At 38.7% G+C, this 25,955-nt stretch overlaps 1 long non-coding RNA gene and 1 pseudogene across 1 annotated transcript in view; one reads left to right on the top strand and one right to left on the bottom strand.

Annotated features, from left to right (window-relative positions):
- LOC145720169 (uncharacterized) overlaps nucleotides 1–25,036 on the top strand; it is a 33,420-nt gene extending 8,384 nt beyond the window's left edge. The window contains exon 2 of the long non-coding RNA XR_014142956.1: nucleotides 24,878–25,036. This is a non-coding gene — a long non-coding RNA (uncharacterized LOC145720169). The remainder of the gene's footprint in view (nucleotides 1–24,877) is intronic.
- Nucleotides 14,468–16,386, bottom strand: LOC145720259 (dynein light chain 1, cytoplasmic pseudogene; annotated as a pseudogene).
- Nucleotides 25,037–25,955: the final 919 nt, after the last annotated feature.

Raw genomic sequence — 25,955 nt, forward strand, 5'->3', positions numbered from 1 at the left:
GGCCCACAAAGCCTAAAATGTTTACTCTTTGGCCCTTCACAGAAAGATTACTGATCCATGACCTATCCAGTCCTGTTCTTTTATAAATGAAGAAACTGAGACTTGGAGAGATTAGGTAACTTCCCCAAAATGTAACTAGTTAAAATCCAATTATCCTGATACCTAAGTCACTCTTACTCCTGCTATACCATGCCACCTCTTTTTATTTATTTTCATTTTTAAATTTTATTTATTTTATTTTTTTAAGATTTTATTCATTTGAGACACAGAGATACAGAAAGAGAACATGAGCAGGGGGAGAGGCAGAGGGAGAGGGAGAAGCAGACTCCCCGTTGAGCCAGGAGCCCGATGTGGGGCTCGATCCCAGCACCCTGGGATCATGACCTGAGCTGAAGGCAGACGCTCAACCACCTAAGCCACCCAGGCACCCCTAAATTTTATTTTTAAGATTTATTTATTCTAGAGAGAGAGCAAGAGTGCACAAATGGGAGGGGCAGAGGAAGAGGGAGAGAATCTCAAGCAGACTGTGTGTGCTGAGCACGGAGCCTGTCGCAGAGCTCATTCTCACAACCCTGAGATTACGACCTGAGCCGAAACCAAGAGTTGGACACTTAGCTGACTGTGCCACCCAGGCACACCCCTGTTTTTATTTTTTAAAGTTTTAATTTATTCATTTAAGTACTCTCTACACTGAACATGGGGCTCAAACTCACAACCTCAAGATCAAGAGTCACATGTTCTTCCAACTGAGCCAGTCAGGTGCCCCAAGCTACCTCTGTTTAAGTTCTATAAAATCAGCAGCTGTACCTTATGGTCATTATATAAGGGACTTTAAAGCATTATAAAACGTTTATGACCTATAAGAATATTTAACCTAGTTAATACAGGCACGCTTGCTGTAATAACAGTAAATACTTAGTCATTTCCCTTTCGTTCATAGAATTTGATGAACTTTTGGGAATATACTTTATATGCCCCATTCTGTAAATTTCTGTGACCCACTTTAAACTTATGTTTCCTTATTTTCCTCCGCAGATATCTCTATAATAAATAGAGACTTGGAATCGTTTCGTTAATTGATTCCAAAACAGCAATTGCAGTTGGAACCATCTTGTGGTTGGAAACCTATCACATATACATCTTCTTTTCTTTTTTTAAAGATTTTATTTATTTATTTGAGAGAGAGAGAATGGAAGAGAGAGAGCACGAGACGGGGGAGGGTCAGAGGGAGAAGCAGACTCCTGCTGAGCAAGGAGCCCAATGTGGGACTCGATCCTGGGACTCCAGGATCATGACCTGAGCCGAAGGCAGTTGCTTAACCAAGTGAGCCACCGAGGCGCCCTCACATATACATATTTACAAAATAGAGATCATACATCTTGTATCCAGTTTTCTTTCTCCTTACTTTTGCATTATTCATGGAATTTTTTAAGCATTGAGGTGATATGATCTGATTTGAATTTGGGAATGATAACTGGCAGCCGTAGGAAGGATGCCTGGTGAGAGAAGAGGCTGTTGGGAAGCTGTCATTATAGCTGTGAGATGATGGGGCCTGGGACTAAAGTGGGATTGCTGGAGAAGCAGGGCCAACAATATGAGAGGAACTGAGGAAGTAGAATGTATGGAACTTGGTTATAGTTTGGTAGAGTGGATTGGGAATTTTGAGTACATGGGAGCTTTCACGTTCAGTGGGGAGCCTTGATCATCCAGACTAGTTTGGGTTCTCCCATAATATCCAGTATCTCTCTTTACTGTTGCTTTTACGACGTTATTATTATCATCTGTTTTTGTCCCATCTGGATAATTCAGGCTCGTTAATGGTAGGAATTATGTCATGTCTTAATCATCTTTTTTTAGGGGAGACTTATCTTAGATAATCTTTTTAAAGATTAGATTACTTTTGTGCATACTTTTTTTTTTTTAAGGAAAATAGAAGAGATAGATAGGTTAAGGTGTTCCTAAATTTCTTCACATTTAGAGTCTGATTCTTTTGAAGCAGTTTTATCTCAGAATCATTTGTTTTTTCATACAGCATAATCTCCTACTGCATCCAGGGGATAGATGATGCAGCCTTTAAATGTGCTTTGTCATCATTCTTCCAATTTTGTCACCGTTCTTCCAATTTTTTCTTTTTTTAAGATTTTATTTATTTTGAGGGGTGCCTGGGTGGCTCAGTTGTTAAGTGTCTGCCTTTGGCTCAGGGCATGATCCCAGGGTCCTGGGATCGAGCCCCGCATCGGGCTCCCTGCTCAGCGGGGGGCCTGCTTCTCCCTCTCCCACTCCCCCTGCTTGTGTTCCCTCTCTCACTGTGTCTCTCTCTGTCAAATAAATAAATAAAATCTTTAAAAAAAAAAAGGTTTTATTTTGAGAGAGAGAGAGCATGAGCAGAGGGGAGGAACAGAGGCAGAGGGAGAAGCAGACTCCCTGCTGAGCAGGGAGCCCAACGTGGGACTCGATCCCAGGACCCTGGGACCACGACCCAAGCCAAAGGCAGCCACCTAACCAACTGAGCCATCCAGGCACCCCACCATTCTTCCAATTTTGATGTAGGTGTCTACTTGCTTGGTATGTGATACACATTCTTTTTGCCTGTATCCTCATAGCAAGACATAACACCCTCATCTATTGGGGATATTAACTTTCCGAGTCTTATGAAGTAGTGCTTCTCTTTGTGGTGAAAGACCAGTTTGTGAACCGATATTTTTATAAAAGACAAAAACCTAATTACTAGAAAAATTAAAAAACAATGGATGTACAAAATATAAACTTCAATTTTTCATTAGATTCAAAAGGCATAGAATTACTCTGTCAAATATAAATTTCCTGTAAGGGTTTCTGAATACTCCATTTTTGTACTTACCTCATTGCAGACCTGTAAAAAAAAACATTGTGGACCAGACTCACTTTGAATAGCACTGCTATAAAGCACTTGTTTGGGGGTGCCTGGGTGGCTCAGTCGTTAAGCGTCTGCTTTCGGCCCAGGTCATGATCCCAGGGTCCTGGGATCGAGCCCCGCATCGGGCTCCCTGCTCAGCGGGAAGCCTGCTTCTCCCCCTCTCCCACTTCCCCTGCGTGTGTTCTCTCTCTCGCTGTGTCTCTGTCAAATAAATAAAATCTAAAAAAAAAAACCAAAAAACATTTGTTTGTTGCTTTTCATATTTGTCTTTGCATTAACATAACCTGCAGTATACCATGTGATGACTGACTGGTTAAATGAATATATTGTAAGACAAGTGGTATTTCCCCGTAACACTGACAGTATTTCTATATTTTATTGCAGTTTCTTGAAATGTGATTATAAAACCGTATGATTTACATACACAGTATGTATATGTATGTGTATGTTGGTTTATGTGCTTACCTTGTGAAAATGAAAGGAAGTTTCCAAACTCCTAGGAGGAGACTGATTCTTGTATAGCCACGGTAACAGTCACTCAGACCAGTTTTAAACCTGCTTACTGAGTAATTGACAGTTCTTTAGAATTGGTTTTTTTTTTTTTTTAAAGATTTTATTTATTTATTTAACAGAGAGAGGCACAGCGAGAGAGGGAACACAAGCAGGGGGAGTGGGAGAGGGAGAAGCAGGCTTCTCGCCGAGCAGGGAGCCCGATGTGGGGCTCGATCCCAGGACCCTGAGATCATGACCTGAGCCAAAGGCAGACGCTTAACGACTGAGCCACCCAGGCACCCCTAGAATTGTTTTTAAGTCAGTGTGATCAATCAACAACAACCTGCCTTAGTGAACAGGATTTTGCAAGCCAGCCAGTCAATGGTAGCCCTTCTAGTAACCACGCTTCAAAGCCTCTGAAAATCCACCAATCCCAGGACTCCACATTTCCTCCTAAACCCTGTATAAGATTAGCAATCTGCTATACTCAGAAGGACGGTGCCTGAAGCATAGCTTTCTCTAAGTAAGTAATTACTATTTAGCTTTGTGTGTTTTGTTTCATTTCAGATATTGAATGGGAAATACCTTTTCACACTTAGAAACAAATTATTGATAAATTTATTTTTTGGTAGACTTTATATTTTTATTCCAATAATTATCATTTGTTATCTTTAAGTACAACCCTGTGACTTCTATGACATTCTTTTTTTTTTTAAAGATTTTATTTATTCATTTGAGACACAGAGATACAGAGGGAGAGACAGCATGAGCATGGGGAGAGGCAGAGGGAGAGGGAGAAGCAGGCTCCCTGCTGAGGCAGGAGCCGGACGTGGGGCTCGATCCCAGGATCCCGGGATCATGACCAGAGCCGAAGGCAGACGTTCAACCATCTGAGCCACCCGGGTGCCCCTATGACATTCTTAAACAAAACTAATAAGTAATAGAGTCCCTACCTAAGAGACAGTTCATACATGTTGTTCACATACTTAGGTAAAATTCAAGTCTTTTTAAAAAATGTTTATTTTTTAGGGGTTCCTGGGTGGTGCAATTGGGTAAGTGTCTAACTCCTGGTTTTTGCTTAGGTTGTGATCTAAGGGTCGTGGGATCAAACCCTGCATGGGGCTGCATGCTTAGCTTGGAGTCTGCTTAAGATTCTTTCTTCCTCTGCCCCTCCACTCCTCTAAAAATAAATAAATCTTGAAAAATAAAATAAAAAAATTTTTTACTACTTTATACTAGACTTTCCAACTATAATGACTATAAATTATGTGGTCCAGTTCAAACGAATGATTATAGTAGTGAAATATTAATAGATGGACTTCTTTTTTTTTTTTTTTAAAGATTTTATTTATTTATTTGACAGAGACACAGCGAAAGAGGGAACACAAGCAGAGGGAGTGGGAGAGGGAGAAACAGGCTTCCCACAGAGCAGGGAGCCCGATGCGGGGCTCGATCCCAGGACCCTGGGATCATGATCTGAGCCGAAGGCAGATGCCCAACGACTGAGCCACCCAGGTGCCCCAATAGATGGACTTCTTAATAAAGCAGACTCCAAAATAGAAACATCTTACAAAGTATTCAGTGCCGTGAAAGTGTTGTTTATAGACTCTGGAAATGACACTAGTATTTAACAAGCAGATTTTTAAAAAAATTTTTTATTGTTATGTTAATCACAATACATTACATTAACAAGCAGATTTTGATAAGAATTGAATCTTATACATGGTAATGCTAAGAAAAACATGTTTTGAATCACAGCAGTAAATTGTTTGAAGTCATGTATACCTTGACTAGGAACTACTGTAACTGTAATCCAGTTCGTCAAAGCAGCAGCTTCTCCTTTAATTATTAGCATAATGTATTTTCTTTTGGACTGCTTGATTCAAAATTTAAAATCTCTATTATTTGCTTTTGTAAATAAAAATGAAATAATGAGCATAGCCTATCAGATACTGTATTAAATGTAATATTTTGTATCATTTTAAAATCTTCACCTATCTGAATCATAAAGATACAAACTACGGTTATTTTATTTATTTATTTATTTTTTATATTCTTTTTTTAAATTACTATGTTAATCACCATACATTACATCATTAGTTTTTGATGTAGTGTTCCATGATTCATTGTTTGTGTGTAACACCCAGTGTTCCATTCAGTACTGCCCTCTTTAATACCCATCACCAGGCCAACCCATCCCCCCGCCCCAGAACCCTCAGTTTGTTTCTCAGAGTCCGTAGTCTCTCATGGTTCTTATCCCCCTCCCGATTCCCTCCCTTCATTCTTCCCTTCCTGCTATCTTCTTTTTTTTTTTTTTTTTTTTTAACATATAATGTATTATTTGTTTCAGAGGTACAGGTCTGTGATTCAACAGTCTTACACAATTCACAGCGCTCACCATAGCACATACCCTCCCAGTGTCTATCACTCAGCCACCCCATCCCTTCCACCCCCCACCACTCCAGCAACCCTCAGTTTGTTTCCTGAGATTAAGAATTCCTCATATCAGTGAGGTCATATGATACATGTCTTTCTCTGATTGACTTATTTCACTCAGCATAATACCCTCTAGTTATTTTAAAGAAGAATGAATCTAGACTTTCTGGAACAGGAGCTTTGGAAGATGATGGAATAGGAGGATTCTGAGCACTCCTCTCATGGACACATCAGGGTGCAGCTACATAAAGTGCAACTTACTTTGAAAATGACATAAAGGACTAACAGAACAGCTGTTCCACAGCTTAAGACATAAAGAAAAGGTCACATTGAGAAGGGTAGGAAGGGCAGAGATGTGGCTGGGAACCAAAACTCTGCACAGTGGGAGGGATATCACAAGCCTGGAGGTCTTCCTTGAGGAGGGAAGGGATTAAGCCCCACATGGGGTACCCCACACTCAAGAGATCTGTACTGAGAAAATGAGCCTCCATAACATCTGGCTTTGAAAATCAGCAAGGCTTAAGAAGAGCTGGAGGGCTAAAGGAAACTGAGACTCTGCTTTTAAAGGGCCAGCACCCTATATTACTCTCTCTGAGACCCAGCGCAGAGGCAGCAGTTTAAAAAATGCCTAGCTTATATATGAAGGAGATTTACTAATTTTAGAGAATGTGCTGGAGAGGCTGAGATCTGTAGGAACTTTCTCTGGGAATGGAAGTGCTGGCAGGCATCATTTTTCTTACCCTCCTTCAGCCTAACTGGCCCAAAGCTGGTGGGACTCAGTTCTGATACTCTCCTTCTACCCTGCTGGTATTGCTCCTCTGCCCAGCATTCTCTTGTGGATCTACCCCACCCAATCTGCAGGTGTACCTCCAAAGTAGCTTCCATCCTGTCATACCCAGCGGGCAGCCTTGGTGTCTCCCTCCCCGCCAATGCAACTGCTGCGTACCAAGACTGCATACCAACAACTGCATACCAAGCAGGCAGCTCTTCCCAAGTAATTCCTGCCCCAGGTTGGGGAAACCCTGCCCACCAGCACTCCTACAACAGTTGCAGCTAGGCCTCTCAGTCAGCTGTACCAGGGGCTAACCCCACCCTCCAGCATGCCCACAGTAGCTGCAGCCAGGCCATTTAGCCAGCTGTGTTAGGGACCAGCCATGCTCATCAGTGTGCCCATGGTAGTTGAGGCTGGTCAATGTAGTCATCCTGGGTGGGGGCCAGCCCCACCCACCAATGTACTTGCAGTGGTCATGGCCCAGTTACAATAGGAGGGCACATGCAGCCACACAGGTGGTACCCCTGGAGCACCTGGTTCTGGTGACCAGGGGTGGGATTGTGCTCCTGGGCTGCATAGGAGGCCCTTCACACAAGGCCACTACTTTCAAGACAAGGAGACATATCTGGCCCACTTGACATAGAAACAGAATCAGACAACATGAGGGGAGAGAGGAATATGTTCCAAATAAAAGAAGACAAACCTCAGAAAAAGAACTAAATGAAACAGATATGCAATATACCTGATACAGAGTTCAAAATAATGGTCATGAACATGCTTGCCAGATTTGAGAGAAGAGTGGATGAACTGAGTGAGGATTTCAACAAAGAGAAAATATAAGAAAGAACCAATCAGAGCTGAAGGATATAATAACTCAAATAAAGAAGACACTAGAGGGAATCAACAGCGGATTAAAAGATACAGAAGAATGGATCTTGATCTGGAAGGTGGGAGGAGTGGAAATCATCCAAGTTGAACAGCAAAAAAGAAGAAAAACCGTTTAAAAAAATGAGAATAGGGTAAGGGACCTCTGGGACAATATCATGCATACTGACATTTGCATTATAGGGGGTTCAGAAAGCAAAGAGTGAGAGAAAGTGGCAGAGAACTTACCTGTAGAAATGATTGCTGAAGGGGTACCTGGGTGGCTCAGTTGGTTGAGCATCTGGCTTCGGCTCGGGCTCAGGTTATGATCTCAGGGTCCTGGGATTGAGCCCCACATCAGGCTCCCTGCTCAGCGGGGAGCGTGCTTCTCCCTTTCCATCTGCCTGCCACTCCACCTGCTTGTGTTCTCTCTCTGTCAAATAAATAATAATAATAAATAATAAATCTAAAAAAAGAAAAAGAAATGATTGCTGAAAACTTCCCTAGCCTGAGGAAGGAAACAGGCACTTCCAGGTCCAGGAAGTACAGAGAGCCCTAAACCAGATGAACCCAAAGAGGTCCACACCAAGACATACTAATTAAAATATAAAAAATTAAAAACAGAGTCTTAAAAGCAAGAGAAAAGCAACTAGTTACATACAAGGGAAACCTAAGGCCATTGTTGATTTTTCAGTAGAAACTATGCAGGCCATAAGGGAGTGGCTTGATATATTCACAGTGCTAAAGGAAAAAACCTATAACCAAGAATACTCTACCCAGCAAGATCATTCAGAATTGAAAGAGAGTTAAAGAGTTTCCCAGACAAACAAAAGTTGGAATTCATTACCACTAAATCGACCTTACAGGAAATTTTAAAGAGACTTCTTTAAGTGGAAAAGAATGGCCAAAACTAGAAGAAAATCATGAAAGGAAAAAGTTCCACTGGTAAAGGCAAACATAATACTAAAGGTAGTAGATCAGTCACTTATAATGCTAGTTTGAAGGTTATAAGACAAAAGTATTATAACTAGTTATATCTACAGTAATTGGTTAAAAGATACACAAATTTAAGAGATGTAAAATATGACATAAGTGTGGAAGGGCAGAATAAAAATTTTAGAATGGGTTCAAACTTAAGTGACTATCAACTTAAAATAGACTGCTGTATTGCACAGGATGTTAAATATGAACTTCATTGTAACCACAAATCAAAATCCTATAATGGATACACTAAAGATAAAGGAATCCAGTCATACAACTAAAGAATGTCATCAAATCACAAGGGAAGAGTGTAAGAGAAGAATGGAACAGTGAAGAATTATAAAAAAAAACCAGAAAAAACAAAACGGCAATAAGTACATATCTATCAGTAGTTACTTATTTTTTTAAAAGATTTTATTTATTAGAGCACACACATGCAAGTCGGGGGAGAGACAGAGAGGCAGAGAGGGAGGGAGAGGGACAAGCAGACTCCATGCTGAGCACAGAGCCTAACATGGGGCTTGATCTCATGACCCCAAGATCATGACCTGAACGGAAACCAAGAGTTCGCTGCTCACCTTACTGAGCCACCCAGGCATCCCTATCAGTAGTTACTTTAAATGTGAATGAACTAAATGCTCCATAAAAAGACATAGGGTGGACGCCTGGGTGGTTCAGTCATTAAGCATCTGCCTTCAGCTCAGGTCATGATCCCAGGGTCCTGGGATCGAGTCCCACATCTGGCTCCCTGCTCCACAGGTAGTCTGTTTCTCCCTCTGCCCCTCCCCCCACTCATTCTCTCAATCTCTCACTCACTTGCTCTCTCAAATAAATAAAATCTTAAAAGAAAAAAAGACATTGGGTGACTGAATAATGAATCAGGACCGATCTATATGCTATAAGAGACTCACTTCAGACCTAAAGATACATATAGACTGAAAGTGAAGGGATGCAGAAAGATACTCCATGTTGGGGTGCCTCTTTCTCTCAAATCTTTTTTTTTTTTTTAAGATTTATTTATTTTAGAGAGTGTGTAAGCAAGGGGAGGGGAAAGGGGAGAAGGAGAGAAGTAGACTCCTCCCTCCGAGTGTGGAGCCTGATCTGGGGCTCAGTCTCACAACCCTGAGATCATGATTTGAGCTGAAACCAAGAGTCGAATGCCTAGCCGGCTGAGCCACCCAGGTACCCCTCAAATAAATAAATCTTAAAAAAAAAAAGATATTCCATGTAAATGGAAGTGAAAGAAAAACTGGAGTAGCAATTCTTATATCAGACAAAATAGACTTTAAAACAAAGACTGTAACAAGAGACAGAGAAGGGCATCACATAATGATAAAGAGATCAATCCAACAAGAAGATATAACAGTTATGAATATCTATGCACCTAACATAGGAGCACCTAAATATATAAAGCTAATATTAACATACATAAAGGGAGAAGTTGACAGTATACAATGATAGTAGGGAATTTTAAAACCCCACTCATACCAGGGGATGGATCATCCAGATATGGAAACAGTGGGCTTGAACAACACATTAGACCAGATGGGCTTAACATATAAATACACACATTCCATCCAAAAAGGGCAGAGTGCACATTCTTTAAAAGTGCACATGGAACATTTTCCAGGATCATGTTAGGCTACAAAACAAGTCTCAATACATTTAAGAAGGTTGAAATCATATCAAGCATCTTTTCTCACCGTAACGATTTTTTACAAGAAAAAAAAACTTGAAAAACATAAACATGGAAGCTGAACAACATGCTACTAAACAACTAGTGGGTCAATGAAGAAATCAAAGAGGGAATTAAAAAAATACGTGGAGACAAATGAAAATGGAAACAATGCAAATTCTCTGGTATGTGGCAAAGGCCTACCTCAAGAAACAAGAAAATTCTCACACAATCTAACCTTATACCTAAAGGAACTAGAAAAAGAATAAAGCCCCAAATTAATAGAAGGAAAAAAATAACAAAGATCAGAGCAGAAATAAATGAAATGGAGACTTTAAAAAATGGTAGATGATCAGTGAAACTAAAAACTGGTTCTTTGAAAACATAAAATTGACAAATCTTTAGCTAGACTCATCAAGAAGAAAAAAGGACTCAGGTGTATAAAATCAGAAATGAAAAAGAAGTTACAACCAACACCACAGAAATACAAAGGATTATAATAGACTACTATGAAAACAAGTTGGACAACTTAGAAGAAATGGATAGATTTCTAGAAATATAATCTTCTAAGACTGAATTAGGAAGAAACAGAAATCTGAACAGACTGGTTACTAGTAACACAATTGAATTGGTTATCAAACTCCCAACAAACACAAGTCCAGGACCAGGTGGTTTCCCGAACACCTGAATTCTACCAAACATTTGAAGAAGAATTAGTACCTATTCTTATCAAATTATTCCAAAAAATAGAAGAGGAAGGAGTACTTCCAAATTTATTTTACCAAGCCAGCATTACTCTGATACCAAAACCAGACACACCACAAAAAAAAATTATAGGCTAGTATCTCTGATGAACATAGATGCAAAAGTCCTCTACAAAATGTTAGCAAACCAAATTCAACAATACATTAAAGGGATCATTCACCACAATTAAGTGGGATTTTTTCCAGGGATACAAGAATGGTTCAATATTCACAACTCAATCAATGTGATATATCATATTAACAAGAGGAAAGAAAAATCATGTGATCGTATCAATAGATGCAGAAAAAGCATTTAACAAAATTCAATATTCGTTCATGATAAAAACTCAACAAGGTGGGTTTAGAGGGAACATACCTCAACATAATAAAGGCCATATATGAAAAACAGGCAGAGGGCCTGGATAGACATTTTCCCAAAGAAGACAGATGGCCAAAAGACACATAAAAAGATGCTCAATATTACTAGCCATCAGAGAAATGCAAATTAAAACCACAATGCAATATCATCTCATACCTGTCAGAATGGCAGTTATCAAAAAGACAAGAAATAAGGGGCTCTTGGGTGGTGCGGTTGGTTAAGTGTCCAACTCTTAGTTTTGGCTCAGGTTGTGATCTCAGGGTTGTGAGATTGAGCCCCACATTGGGTTCCACACTGAGCACAGAGTCTGTTTGGGTCTCTCTCTGCTCCTTCTCTCCCCCCATGTACACACGTGTGTTCTATCTCTAAAATAAATAAATCGTTAAAAAAACGACAGGAAATAACAAGTCTTGGCAAGGATATGAAGAAAAGAGAAGTCTTATGCACTGTTGGTAATATAAATTGGTGCAGCCACTATGGAAAACAGTATGGCGGTTCCTCAAAAAATTAAAAATGGAAATACCTATGTACCACTATGTTTATTGCAGCATTATTTACAATAGCCAAGATATGGAAGCAGCCCTAGTATCCATCAATAGTGAGTGGATAAAGATGTTATAACTACAGTGGAATATCACTCAGCCATAAAAAAGAACAAAATTTTGCCATTTGTGACAGCATGGATGGAGCTAGAGGATATTATGGTAGGTAAAATCAGTCAGACAGAAAAAGACAAATACCGTATGATTTCATTTATATTTGGAATCTAAAAAACAAATAAACTAAAAACTAAAGAGACTCTTAAATACAGAGAACAAGACAGTGGTTGCCAGTGGTGAGGTTGGGGGGGATTGGTGAAATAGGTGAAGTGAATCAAGAGGTACAAATTTCCAGTTATAAAGTAAATCACAGGAATGAAAAATACAGCATAGGGAATATAGTCAATAATATTGTAATAGCTTTGTATGGTGACATGTAGTAACTATACTCACTGTGGTGAGCATTGCATAATGTGTAGAACTGTTGAATCACTATGTTGTACACATGAAACTAATCAGTTATGTCAACTATACTTCAATTAAAAAAAATAAAGGAAGAATGAGTCTAAGAGTACTGTTGCTGCCGGTCGTAGGTACTGCAGCAGTGCCATTTGAAGTTCCTCTTTCTACTTAGTACTGTTCTGATTAATGTGTACTGTAAAAGTCACTCTTTGCCGACAAAGATTTTAGCTACGAGAACAATACAGTATGAGTTAATACAATGTTCTACATAATGGTATTACATATATTGATAGTACATGCTAATATGTGACACAGATTATAACTACAAAGAAATTAGAAAAAGAATAGAGTGACTTAACATAATATCCTTATGCTTTTGCTGTAAGTTTTGTTTTCTGAAATTCATTGTAAGTTGTGTTTAAATGTAAAAACACATTACTTTTATTATATATTCTCTGCACTGGACCAGTAAAACCTATCTGCTTCTGTTTGAAATACTTTTTTCTTCAGAACTTACTTTTGTTGATTAAGAATGACTTTACTAGCACTTAGAGGAACCAAAAAAAATGGTCTCACTTCTTGTCTGCTTCAGTGTCGTAACACACTATGGTGTGATAGAAACAGACTTCCATGGATCATCTCTTTTTTTCTTTTTTTTAATCTCTTAATATATTGGGGAAGGGGGAGTATCTTATTTTTTTCTCCCTAAGGGTTAGAATCTTAGATATAGTTTTTTAACATTTTGGGTTAGAGTTTACTTTCACTTAATACAGTCTTTATGAGTCCCAAAATCTGTGAAGTTCCTTAGAGGAGTGAAATGTCAGGGTAAATATTCTTTTCCTGATCTTGTCTTCCTATTTTATTTATATATGATAGATTTTTTAAAAAGTTGAGGACAGTGCATTTTTTTTTTTTAAAGATTTTATTTATTTATTTGAGAGAGAGAGAATGAGAGAGAGAGCACATGAGAGGGGGGAGGGTCGGAGAAGCAGACTCCCCGCCGAGCAGGGAGCCCGATGTGGGACTCGATCCAGGGACTCCAGGATCATGACCTGAGCCGAAGGCAGTCGCTCAACCAACTGAGCCACCCAGGCGCCCCGAGGACAGTGCATTTTTTTGAATAGACCATTTTAAGAGAATTTGGTATAGAAAGTTTTTGAGCTGTTGTGTCTTGCCCAAATCTGCTGTCAATGTAAAAATAATTTTATAAAAATGAATCGTAATGCCCTTTTCATAGAACAGTCCTCTGACAAAGGAAAGAGTTTTGTGACAACAATAATAAATTAAACCTTTCACTAAACAGAAGCTAGAGTGGTTTGATACAAGGGACAATGTGTATGGTAGTTTTGAATTGTAGGTAAGTAAACCTAGTGAAATTTAGAAGTAACATATTAGTAATGCTTGCCATCCTAATACTCAGACTCTTAGGGCACAAAATATGGTATGATGAAAGTTCTGGATGAAAGAAGACTCAATAGCCTAAGCAGTAAAGAAGAGTTGACTAACATATAGCCCACAAAAATCATTTTGACTCAATCACTTATGACCCAGGCTTATGTGGGCAAGATATATAGATATTACTAAGATACTTTCCTCTAAGAGTTAACACTGTGTTAAGTAGACAGATCTAAAATACAAAAGGAATAAAGTCAGTCAGAGAAGTACATTGTACCATATGGGTTCACAGAAGGGTGATCACACCCCATTGGGAGAATTTAGAGAAGGCTTCATGCAATTCAGAAACATTATTTAAGTTGGGCCTACACATCATTCCCTCACAAGAAATAGCTTGAGTACTTGCACATATATTTGAGAAAAATGGAATAGTGAAGTCTGATTTAATAGAAAAAGAATGGGCTTAGTCAGAGCCGAATTGAAGTCCTAGCTCCCGGGGTGCCTGGATGGTTTAGTGGGTTAAATCAGACTTCAGCTCGGGTCATGATCTCAGGGTCCTGGGATTGAGCTCCGCATGGAGCCTGCTTCTCCCTCTCCCTCTGCCCCTCCCCCCACTGGTGTGCGCACCGCTCTCTCAAATAAATAAACTCTTTAAAAAAAAAAAATCCTAAGTTCCCAGGCTCTATCTGTGTCACTTTGGGCAAATCAGGGATGTTTAGGCCATCTATAATGTATTCATGATGTTTACATGAGAAAGTTTATATAAGATTTCTGGCAAAATATGTGACACATAGTGGTTTAGTAAGTAGCCTTTCCCCCTCCTCTCCCCTACTTTATGTCAAAAATTAATGGAGGAAAAGACTAGAAGGTAAGTTGGAATCAGAGCAATGAATGCCAGGATAAGCAGTTTGAACTACATACATCAAACAGTTTGGAATTGACACTGAGAGCTAGATAAGTCTGGCAGCATTGCCTATAATAGATGTTTAGGGATGATAGGGCCATGGTGATTGGTTAATGGGGGCTGTTATAATCCAGGCAAGATTGGTACATTTCACAGTACGGTGGTCCCCCCACCCCTCCTTTATCCCTGGCTTCATTTTCTGCAGGTTCAGTTTTGTGAGGTCAGCTGCTGTTGAGAAGCAGATGGAGGATCATCCTCCTGATGATCATCAGAAGGTCAGTTGTAGCCTAACAGTACATCGTAATGCCTGTGTCATTCATCTCACTTCATCTTATCATGTAGGCGTTTTGTCATCTCACATCACAGGAAGTGTGGGTGTAATACAGTAAGATATTTTGAGAGAGAGAGCACATTCACATAACTTTTACTATCATATATTGGTTATAATTGTTTTATATTAATAGTTAATCTCTTACTGTGTCTAACTTATATATTAAACTTTATCATAGGTGTGTATATATGATCATCAGAGATATTGTCCTGTAGTTTTCTTTTTCTTGTAGTGTCTATCTTTTTTTGGTATCAGGGCAATGCTGGCCTTTTAGAATAAATTTGAAAGCTTTCCTTTCTCTTCTATTTTTTGGAATAGTTTGAGAAAGATAGGTATTCTTCTTTAAATGTGTGGTAGAAACGTCTCTGAAACCATCTGGTCCTGGACTTTTGTTTTTGAGAAACTTTTTGGTTATTGATTTAATTTCATTGCCAGTAGTCAGTCTTTTCAAATTTTCTGTTACTTCCTGATTCAGTTTTGCAAGGTTATGCTTCTAGGAATTTATCCATTTCTTATAGGTTGTTTCTTATAGGTTGTTCTTATTTGTTGGCGTATAATTTTTCCTAATATTCTCTTATAACCGTTTGAATTTCTGGGGTGTCAGTTATTTCTCCTTCATTTCTGATTTTACTTGATTCCTCTTTTTTTTTTTTTTTGATAAGTCTGGCTAAAGGTTTATATATTTTATTGATCTTTTCAAAGAACCAGCTGCTGGTTTTATTGATTTTTTTTGGGGGGGGGGTCTATTTCATTTCTGCTCTAATCATTATTATTTCCTTCCTTCTGGTTTTGGGCTTTTTCTTTTTCTAGTTCCTTTAGGTGTAAGGTTAGGTTTTTTATTTGTGATTTTTCTTGCTTCTTGAGGTAAGCCTGTACTGCTTAATCTTCCTGAGAACAGTTTTTATTGCATCCCAAAGTTTTTGGACCATTGTGTTTTCATTTTCATTTGCCTTTGTTTTGCTAATTTAATAACCAATAACAAAATTGTACAGAGAATGCCCATAGAGGTTCAGAGATCAGGGTGTTCTCTCATGCAAGGCTTAAGATTTCAGTCTCTGGTATTTGGAATTTAGGCTGTAGTCCTTGTTTTTGAGTGGACCACTGGGTATGTGACACCCAATACATGCTTTTAACCAAGTATGAACAGAAGAATGGCCACTTGGCCCAGGTAGTAGTAGATGAAGTGTTGGCTTCATGTGTCACGTAACTACGGAAGTTTCTGCCCACGATGCCGTGCAAGGTGGGGTTGTACTTCTTGTTAACTCCTTAATATGGGCTAAAGTGTCCTTCCTTATATTCAGTGTCTGAGTAGCACACTCCACTGAGTCCTGTTGCGTCTCCTCTGACATACTGGCATTTGATTACAGACTTTCAGTGAGCACATGGTTACAGAGGAGCAGGGGGTGGCGGACTGCAATGGCCTCCTGGGGAAGAGGCTGGTGATGCTCACACCTGGTGGGAGCTACCGTGCTATTGAAGCCATGGCATCTAAGGAGCTGTATGCCAGCTGCTGCTGTCTAGTCTGTCTCTGTGTATTCTTTGATTTCTAGGTTAGCCCATTCATTGTTCCACTGTTTGGGGATGGAATGTTCTGAATACATCTGTCTGATCCAATGTGTCATTCAAAGCCATTGTTGCCTTGTTGATTTTCTGTCTGGATGATCTATCCATTAATGTAAGTGAGGGTGTTAAAGTCCCCTACTGTTATTGTATTACTGAAATTCTTTTCTTTACGTCTGTTAATGGTTTATGTATTTAGGTGCTTTTATGTTGTGTGCATAAATATTTAGAATTGTTATATCCTCTTGTTGGATTGTGCTGTTTATCATTATGTGGTTTCCTTTGTCTCTTGTCACAGTCTCTGTTTTAAAATTTATTTTGTTCAGTGTAAATATTGCTACCCCAGCTTTATTTTCATTTAAAAAATTTTTAAATTTAAATTCAATTTAATTAACATATAGCATATTATTAGTTTCAGAGGTAGAATTTAGAGAATCATCAGTTGCATATAACAAACACCCATTGCTCATTCCATCAAGTGCCCTCCTTAATGCCCATCACCCATTACCCCATCCCCCCACTTACCTCCCCTCCAGCCACCCTCAATTTGTTTCCTAAGATTGAGAGTTTCTTATGGTTTGTCTCCCTCTCTGGTTTTGTCTTGCTTAATTTTTGCTCTCTCCCCCTATGATCCTCTGCCTTGTTTCTTAAATTCCACATATCAATAAGATCATATGATAATTGTCTTTCTCTGATTAACTTATTTCGCTTAGCATAATATCCTCTAGTTCCAGCCACATCATTGCAAATGGTAAGATTTCATTCTTTTTGATGGCTGTGTAATATTCCTGTGTGTGTGTGTGTCTACACACCACATCTTCTTTTTTTTTTTTTTTTTAAAGATTTTATTTATTTATTTGACAGAGAGAGAGATAGCGAGAGCAGGAACACAAGCAGGGGGAGTGGGAGAGGGAGAAGCAGGCTTCCCGCCGAGCAGGGAGCCCGATGTGGGACTCGATCCCAGGACCCTGGGATTATGACCTGAGCCGAAGGCAGACGCTTAACGACTGAGCCACCCAGGCGCCCCACCACATCTTCTTTATCCGTTCATCTGCTCTTTCTATATTTTGGCTATTGTGGACATTCCCAGCTCTGTTTTCACATCTATTTGTATGATAAATTAATCCCTTCACTTTTAGTCTGCATGTGTCTTTAGATCTGAGGTGAGTGTTTTGTAGGCAGTGTATTGATGGATCTTGCTTTTATATCCATTCAGTCAACCTATGTCTTTTGATTATAGCATTTAGTTAATTTATATTCAAAGTAATTATTGGTAGGTATGTACTTATTGCCATTTTGTTACTTTATATGGTTGTTTTTGTGTTCTCTGTTACTTCCCTTGCTTTCTTTCCTTGTGGTTTGATGGCTTTCTTTAGTGATATGCTTGGGGATTCCTTTTTGTTTATTTTTTGCCTATCAATTACAGATTTTTGATTTGTGGTTACCATTAAGTTCACATGTAATATTTTATGCATATACCAGTCTATATTAAGCTGATGGTTGCTTACTTTGAACCCATTCTAAAAGCACTAAATCTTTAATCCCCACATTTTATGTATATGATATAATACTTCATATCCTTTTGTGAATCCCTTGGCTGACTTTTTAGAAATAATTGATTTTTACTACTTTTGTGCTTTAACCTCTGTACTGGTTTTATAACTGATTGATCTAGTACTTTTATTATATTTGTATTTACCTGTGAAATTTGTTCCTTCCCTAATTTTCTTACTCTTGATTATGGTTGTTCCTTTCCACTCAAAGAAGTCCCTTTAACTTTTGTTGGTGTGGGAAACTCTTTATCTCTCCTTTTCTGAATGATAACCTTGCTGGGTAGAGTATTCTTGGTTGCAGGTTTTTTCTTTTCAGTACTTTGACTCTATCATGCCACTCCCTTCTGGCCTGCAATGTTCTGCCTAAAATTCAGCTGATAGCCCTACGGGGTTTCCCTTGTATACAAGTAACTGTTTTCTTTTCTCTTGCTGTTTTTATTTTATTTTTTTTAAAGATTTTATTTATTTATTTGACAGAGAGACACAGCGAGAGAGGGAACACAAGCAGGGGGAGTGGAAGAGGGAGAAGCAGGCTTCCCCCTGAGCAGGGAGCCTAATGGCGGGCTCAATCCCATGACTCTGGGACCATGACCTGAGCCAAAGGCAGATGCTTAATGACTGAGCCACCCAGGTGCCCCCTTTCTTGCTGTTTTTAAAATTCTCTCTTTTTCACTACTTTTTGCCACTTTGTTATGTATCATGGCGTAGACCTCATTGGGGGTTATTTTCTTGGGCGTTCTCTGTGCCTTCTAGATGTGGATATCTCTTTCCCCAGATTTGGGAAGTTTGCAGCTATTCTTTCTTCAAATAAGTTTTCTCTCCCCTTTTCTCCTGTTCTCTTTCTGGGATCACTATAATGCAAGTATTATTACACTTGATGATGTCAGTCAATTCCCATAACCTATTCTGATTTTTTTTATTCTCTTTTTTTTGTTCATCTTGGTTGCTTTCCATTACTCTGTCTTCTAATTTGCTTATCCATTCTTCTGCCTTTTCTAGTCTGGTATTGATTCCCTCTAGTGTATACAATTTTAATTTCAGATACTGAGTTCTTCATCTCTTTTCTTTTGGCTTTTTATCTGATTGCAGGCCTGCAATCAGACCAGATGCCTGCCCTCAGTAAGTCTTCTGAGGCTGCAGTTGCACTGGTGTGTGTGGTTATCTTCCCCTCTTCCCAGCGCAGGAGTCACTTTGAAGTGGTGCTCTTCCCCAATTGGGCTGCTTTGGAGGGATGCTTGCCAAGTGGGACAGGATTGGATGGGGCAGATCTGCAGGAGAATGTAGGGTCAGGGTGTGTGGTGTTAGCAAGCTAGATGGAGTGTGTTCCCAGAAGTGTCCAGCTCTCTCTGCTTGGGGGTGGAAAGAGAAATGACACCCGCCGGCTCTTTTGTCCTTGAAGAAGTCTTCTTAAGATCCCTGCCTCTCCAGCATATGTTCTGAGATTAAATAACTCTTCTTCCTGCGTACCCCAGGGGCTTTTCAAATTGTTGCTTTTATGCTGGGTCTTTCAGGGTAAGGACTCAGTTTCCTATCACCTTCTGGCTCTGCCAGAGCCAGGCCTTGCTGATTTTAAGCCCTACTGATTGTAAAAACTCATGAAGTTATTTAATCCTTACTGGTTTTCAAAGCCAAATGTGGGGATTGTTTTTCCAGTGCAAGTCTCATGTGGGGTCTTCTTCTCCCTTCTCTGTGCTTGTGGTAACCCTCCCATTTGTGGTTAGTCTTGCCAGGAGTTAGTTTGCTGATTATGTCTCTGTCCCTCTTACCCTTTTTTTATGTGACCTCTTCCCCATGATTAACTTTGGAAAGTTTGTTCTGCCAGTCTTTGGGTCATTTTCTAAGTTAGTTTCTCTTTTTTTTTTTTTAAGATTTTATTTATTTGTCAGAGAGACAGAGAGAGTGAGCACACACAAGCAGGGGGAACAGCAGGCAGAGGGAAAAGCAGGCTCCCTGCTGAGCAAGGAGCCTGATGCGGGACTTGATCCCAGGACCTTGGGATTATGACCTGAGCCGAAGGCAGACGCTTAACCGACTGAGCCACCCAGGCATCCCGTTAGTTCCTCTGATGAGGTTTTCTAGGTGTGTTTGTGGGGCGAGGTGAGCTCAGAATCCTCCCAATCTGCTATTTTCCTCCTGCACCTTACATCTGTACCATCTTAACATTCCTAGCAACAGTGCATAAGGGTTCCAATTTTCCACATCCTGGCCAATACTTGTTATTTTCTGGGGGGAAAAAAATTTTTTTTCAAAGATTTTATTTATTTATTTGACAGAGGGAGACACAGGAAGAGACGGAACACAAGCAGGGGAAGTGGGAGAGGGAGAAGCAGGCTTCCCGCCAAGCAGGGAACCTGATGTGGGGCTTGATCCCAGGACCCTGGGACCATGACCTGAGCCGAAGGCAGACAGACGCTTAACGACTGAGCCATCCAGCACCCTGTTATTTTCTGAATTTTTGATTGTGGCCATCCTAATGGTTTGGGGTCTTGATTTGCATACTCCTGATAGTGATTTTGAACATCTTTTCATGTGTTTATTGGTCATTTCTTTTTTTTTTTTTGGAGAAATGTCTATTCAGGTCCTTTGCCCATTTTTAAATTGGACTGTTTGAGGGTTTTTGTTGTTATTGTTGAGTTGAAGGACTTTTTTCTGGGTATTAACTCTTTATATATATATATGTATATGTATATGGCTTGCAAATATTTTCTTCCTTTCTGTGGGTTTCCTTTTCACTGTGTTGTTTCCTGTGCTGCACAGACATTTTAAAGTTTGATGTAGTCCCATTTGTCTGTTTTTTTTCTTGTTGTCTGTGCTTTTGGTGTTAAATCCAAGCAATCATGCCACATCCAGTGTCATGAAGTTTTTCCTCTGTGTTTTCCTCTAGGAGTTTTATGATTTCAGGCATCAGTGTTCCTAAGATTTATAGGTTTGTAGTTTTCTCATAGTCTTTGTTTAACTTTGATATCGGGGTAATGCTGGCCTCATTGAATGAGTTAGGATGTTTTCTGTCCTCTTCAATTTTGGGGGGAAAGATTGGAAGGAATAGTATTAGTTCTTCTTTAAATGTTTGGTAGAATTCACTAGTGAAGCCCTTAGGTCTAAGTCTTTAATTTGTTGGGAGATTTTTGATTATTGATTCAATCTTCTTAATAGTTATGTCTATTCAGATTTTCTGTTTCTCTGTGATTTAGATTTTGTTTCCTAGAAACTTGTCAATTTCATACTCAATTTGTTGTACAATTGTTCATAGTATTCTCTTATAATTCTTTTTATTTTTGTAGAGTCAGAAGTAATGTTCCCACTTTCATTTCTGATTTTATTAATTTGAACCTTCTATCTTTTTGTCTTACTTGATTCAGCTGAAGTTTTGTCAATTGTGTTGATCTCTTCAAAGAACCAACTTTTGGTTTGTTTTCCTCTATTGTGTATCTGTTTTCTTTTTCATTTCTCTCTCTTCTAATCTTTTTTTTTTTTTTAAAGATTTTTTTTTTTTTTATTCATGAGAGACAGAGCGAGAGAGAAAGGCAGAGGGAGAAGCAGGCTCCCAAGGAGCAGGGAGCCCGATGGGGGACTCGATCCCAGGACCCTGAGATCATGACCTGAGCCGAAGGCAGACGCTTAACCATCTGAGCCACCCAGGCGCCCTCTCTCTCTTCTAATCTTAATTTCATTTCTGCTAGCTTTGGGTTTAGTTTGTTTTCCATTTGTAGTTTTTTTTTTAAGATTTTATATATTTTATTTGACAGAGAGATAGAGAGAGAGCACAGATAGGCAGAATGGCAGGTAGAGGGAGAAGCAGGCTTCTCTGCTGAGCAGAGAGCCCGATGCGGGGCTTGATCCCAGGGCCCTGGGCTCATGACCTAAGCCGAAGGCAGACGCTTAACCGACTGAGCCACTCAGGAGCCCCCCCTTTTGTAGTTTAAGTTGTAAAGCTAGATTTGAGATTTTTGATTTGAGATTTTATTTGAGATTTTTAAAAATATGTTTATATGTTTATAGCATAAGTTTCCTCCTTAGCACTGATTTCACTGTGGCTACTATCAGTTTTGGTATGTTGTGTTTTTGTTTTCATTTGCTAAGTATTTTCTGTTTTCCCTTGTGATTTCCTCTTTGATCCATTGGTTGTTTAAAAGTGTATTATTTTTCCCAGTCCTGCCAATTTTCCATTTTTCTTTTGTCATTGATGTCTAAATTCATCCTTTTGTAGTTAGAAGATACTTGGTATGCTGTTTATCTTTTTAAATCTTTGAGACTTATTTGTACAATTCTGGAAGATGTCCCATGTGCACTTGAGAAGGATGTGTATTGTGTTGTTGGGTAGAGTGTTCTTTTTATGTCTTAGATCTAGTGGGTTTATTGTGTGTGTTGTTCTCTATTTCTTCTGTCTGATTGTTCTATGCATTATTATGAATGGAGTATTGGAGTCTCCAGTTATTATTCTGGAACTATTTATTTGTCACTTCATTTCTTTTAGTTTTTGCTTCATGTATTTTCATGATTTGTCATTACAGGCATAAATCTTTGTCATATCTTCTTGCTGTGTTGATCCTTTGTTAATATATAATATCTTTCTTTGTTTCTTGTAACATTTTTTGACTTAAACTTTATTTTATCTGGTACTAGTATAGCTGTATTTGCTCTCTTTTGGTTACTATTTGCGTGGAATATTTTTTCCATCCTTTTCATTTTAACTTGTTTGTGTCTTTGGACACAATTAGTAATTATTAAATTTTGATCTAAAATTTTTCATTTTTAATTTTCAATTTATTTTAAATTAGTCCCCCTTAGGTTGTATAGGAAATAAGATTTGGTGTTACAAATGAAAGTTACAGTAATATCAGCTTTTACCTTAATTGCTTTTTCTTCTTTAGATGTATTAGTCTCTTAAATCTGTAGAAAACAAAATGTGGTTACAAACCATTGCTGCAGTAATACCAGCTTTTGTAATTACCCATGTATTTACTTTTACTGAACTCTTTATTTTTCCATATGGCTTTGAGTTACTGTTTAGCATTCTTTCATTTAACCTTGTAGGTCTCCCTTGAATATTTCTTGCAGGCCGGGTCTAATGGTCACAAACTGTCCCAGCTTTAGTTTATCTGGGAATGTCTTAATTCTTCCCTCACTTTTGAAGGATATTATTGCCAGATACAATATTTTTGATTGACAGTTTTTGTCTCTTAGTACCTTGAACATATCTGCCCACCCTTTCTGGCTTCTGAAGTTTCTTATAAAAAAATCTGATACTCTTATTGAGGAATCCTGTATCTGATGATTCACTTTTCTCTTGTGTTATAGATTCTCTTTTTATCTTTGTCTTTTGGAAACTTGATTATAATGTCTTGGTGTGGTTTTCTTTGAGTTCTCTTTTGTAGAACTCCTTGAATGTTTATATTCATCAAATTTGGGGAGTTTTTAGTCATTATTTCTTTAAATAGTCTCTCTTCCCCTTTATCTCTTTCTTACTCTTCCAGGATTCCTACAATGTGTATATTGGTCTGTGTGATGTTCCACAAGTCTTTTAGGTTCTGCTCATGTTTCTTCAATTTTTTCCTGAGAGTCAGTAATTTCCATTGTCTTGCTTCAGGGTTGATAATTCTTCTGCCTGTTCAAATCTGTCCTGAGTCCCTCTGGTGAATTTTTTATTTCAGTTATTGTACTTTTCAGTTCCAGAAACTCTTTTTGGTATCTATTTAGTTTTTCTGTTTGATGATATTGATTGTTTTCCTGACTCCACATCTTCCTTTAGTTCTTTGAGCATCTTTATTTATTTATTTTTTTTATTATGTTCAGTTAGCCCCTGAAGCATCTTTAAAAGAGTTGTTTTAAAGTCTTCATTTAGTATAAATCCCGTTATTTCCTTTTTTTTAGGACAGTTTGTTGTTTGTCCACCTGCTCCCCCCCCCAAATGTGTTCCATCGTATGCCTTGTGATTCTTTTGTTGAACACTGGGCATTTGAATCTAATAATGTAGTAATTCTGGAAATCAGTGTCCAGATTTAATCCAATTCTTCTTTAAGGTCTGCTATTTTTTATTACTTCCCCCCCTCCTCGTTTTGATTATTGTAGGCCATCTCTCTGCTGAAGATCAACCTGAGGTATAATTTAAGGTCGTCTTAGGTCTTTTCTAAGCATTCCCTTTGGCATGCATTGTTACTTTCTAATTTTCCTTGTATATACTCTTATTTTATATTGTCTTCTGAAAAGAGAAAAAGAAAAACAAATGAGTGGGAAGGAAGGACACAAGCCTTTTAAATCCTCTGGAAGTCACTTCAGCCAAGAGGGAGGGACTTGCAACAGTAGGTGGAGGTGTATTAACATGGCTATCCACCTCTTTATCTACACCTCTGTGATCAGAAGCTGTAGTCAGCAATCAGCAGAGATCCCTGGTATTTGGAGGACTGGGTCCTTTTTGTCCACCCTGACTCCTGAAAACTGTGCAAGCTCTCAGGAACGTGCACACAGCTGCTTACTTGCCACTTGACTGAGGATGTGGGGATGGGCTGCTGCTACTGCTGAAATTGACCAAAACTAAACATCTCAAGTCTTTCCCTGGAAATTGCAAGCCTCCACCAGACTCCACAGAATTCCAAAATAGTTATATTAGGCAGATTCTGCCAGTGCAATTGTTGCCTAGGTGGGGAAGACAGGTTCCTGATGCTTCTATTCCACCATCTTCCCAGAATTTTCAAATTAGATTTTAAAGGCATTCCTTCACTGAAATAATTAGCTGAGGTAACTTCTATGACATTTATCATAAAGCTACAAAGTTACTTTTTCTTTTTTAAGTAATAATTTATGTGGTCATTTTACATATGTAGCTTTGGTAAACTAATTACCAATGATTTTTTTCTTTTGGTGAATTTTTATTGTTTTATTTGTTTTTTAATCTCAGGAAACTGGACAATGACAATTTGAGTGGATTTCGAAAAATGTCTGAAGGTTAGCGGGCAGCATCTACCTTCTGCCTTTCCCCACTCTTTACAAAAGAATAAATGGGATGTTTGAGAAGAGAGCTATATTAAAAGAAGAGTGTTACAAATGGCTTCAGAATCTGTGAATGCAAAACAAGCTAGGAATCACTGCACAAAGGGGAAAAGGCAGCAGCACCAGCAAATAAAGAATAGGTCTTCAATTAGTGATGGTGATGGAGAAGACTCCTTTATCTTTGAAGCAAATGAAGCTTGGAAAGATTTTCATGGTTCCCTTCTTCGGTTTTATGAAAATGGAGAACTCTGTGATGTCACACTAAAGGTGAGACTCTCTTTTTTTCTTTTTCAACCTCTTTATTGCATTATGAAAAATGAAGGTTTCTAGAACCATACAAGGCAGATTTTTGGTGCCATACTTACTTGTTATAGTCAAGATAGTTTTAGTCTTTGGGCGCCTGGGTGGCTCAGTTGGTTAAGCAACTGCCTTTGGCTCAGGTCATGATCCTGGAGTCCCTGGATCGAGTCCCGCATCGGGCTCCCTGCTCGGCAGCGAGCTTGCTTCTTCCTTTGACCCTCCCCTCTCTCATGTGCTCGCTCTCTCTCTCTCTCTCTCATTCTGTCTCAAATAAATAAATAAAATCTTTAAAAAAAAAAAAAAAAGATAGTTTTAGTCTTCATCCTTTTTTATTGAAGGTGAAAGGACATAAGGGAAGGTATATAAAGGGAGGTTAGCATAAGATAAAATTATTGTACTAATTAAATGTTAATATTCATTATTTCTTAGTTAAACTTCTGAGAGTTCTGGAACTTTAAAACATTAAATAGTTATTATTAATGAAATTAATAAAGTGCTGTTGACCAGTAAGCTTTTAACTCATGAATTTAGAAATTACTTAGAAAGTTAGGAAGTCTTGGTTGTTTATATAGCTGCACTAGTATTTTAGTATATGTTCCTATCTGGTAATTTAACCGCTACTTTAAAACAGTTGTCTCTTGAGTGAGATTATCTATACCTGATAGTGAAGTAGAATCTATTTAGAC

The sequence above is a fragment of the Leptonychotes weddellii genome, chromosome 2 (genome assembly GCF_054177405.1).
Source record: "Leptonychotes weddellii isolate Sample4059 chromosome 2, ASM5417740v2, whole genome shotgun sequence".
Taxonomy (NCBI): Eukaryota; Metazoa; Chordata; class Mammalia; order Carnivora; family Phocidae; genus Leptonychotes; species Leptonychotes weddellii.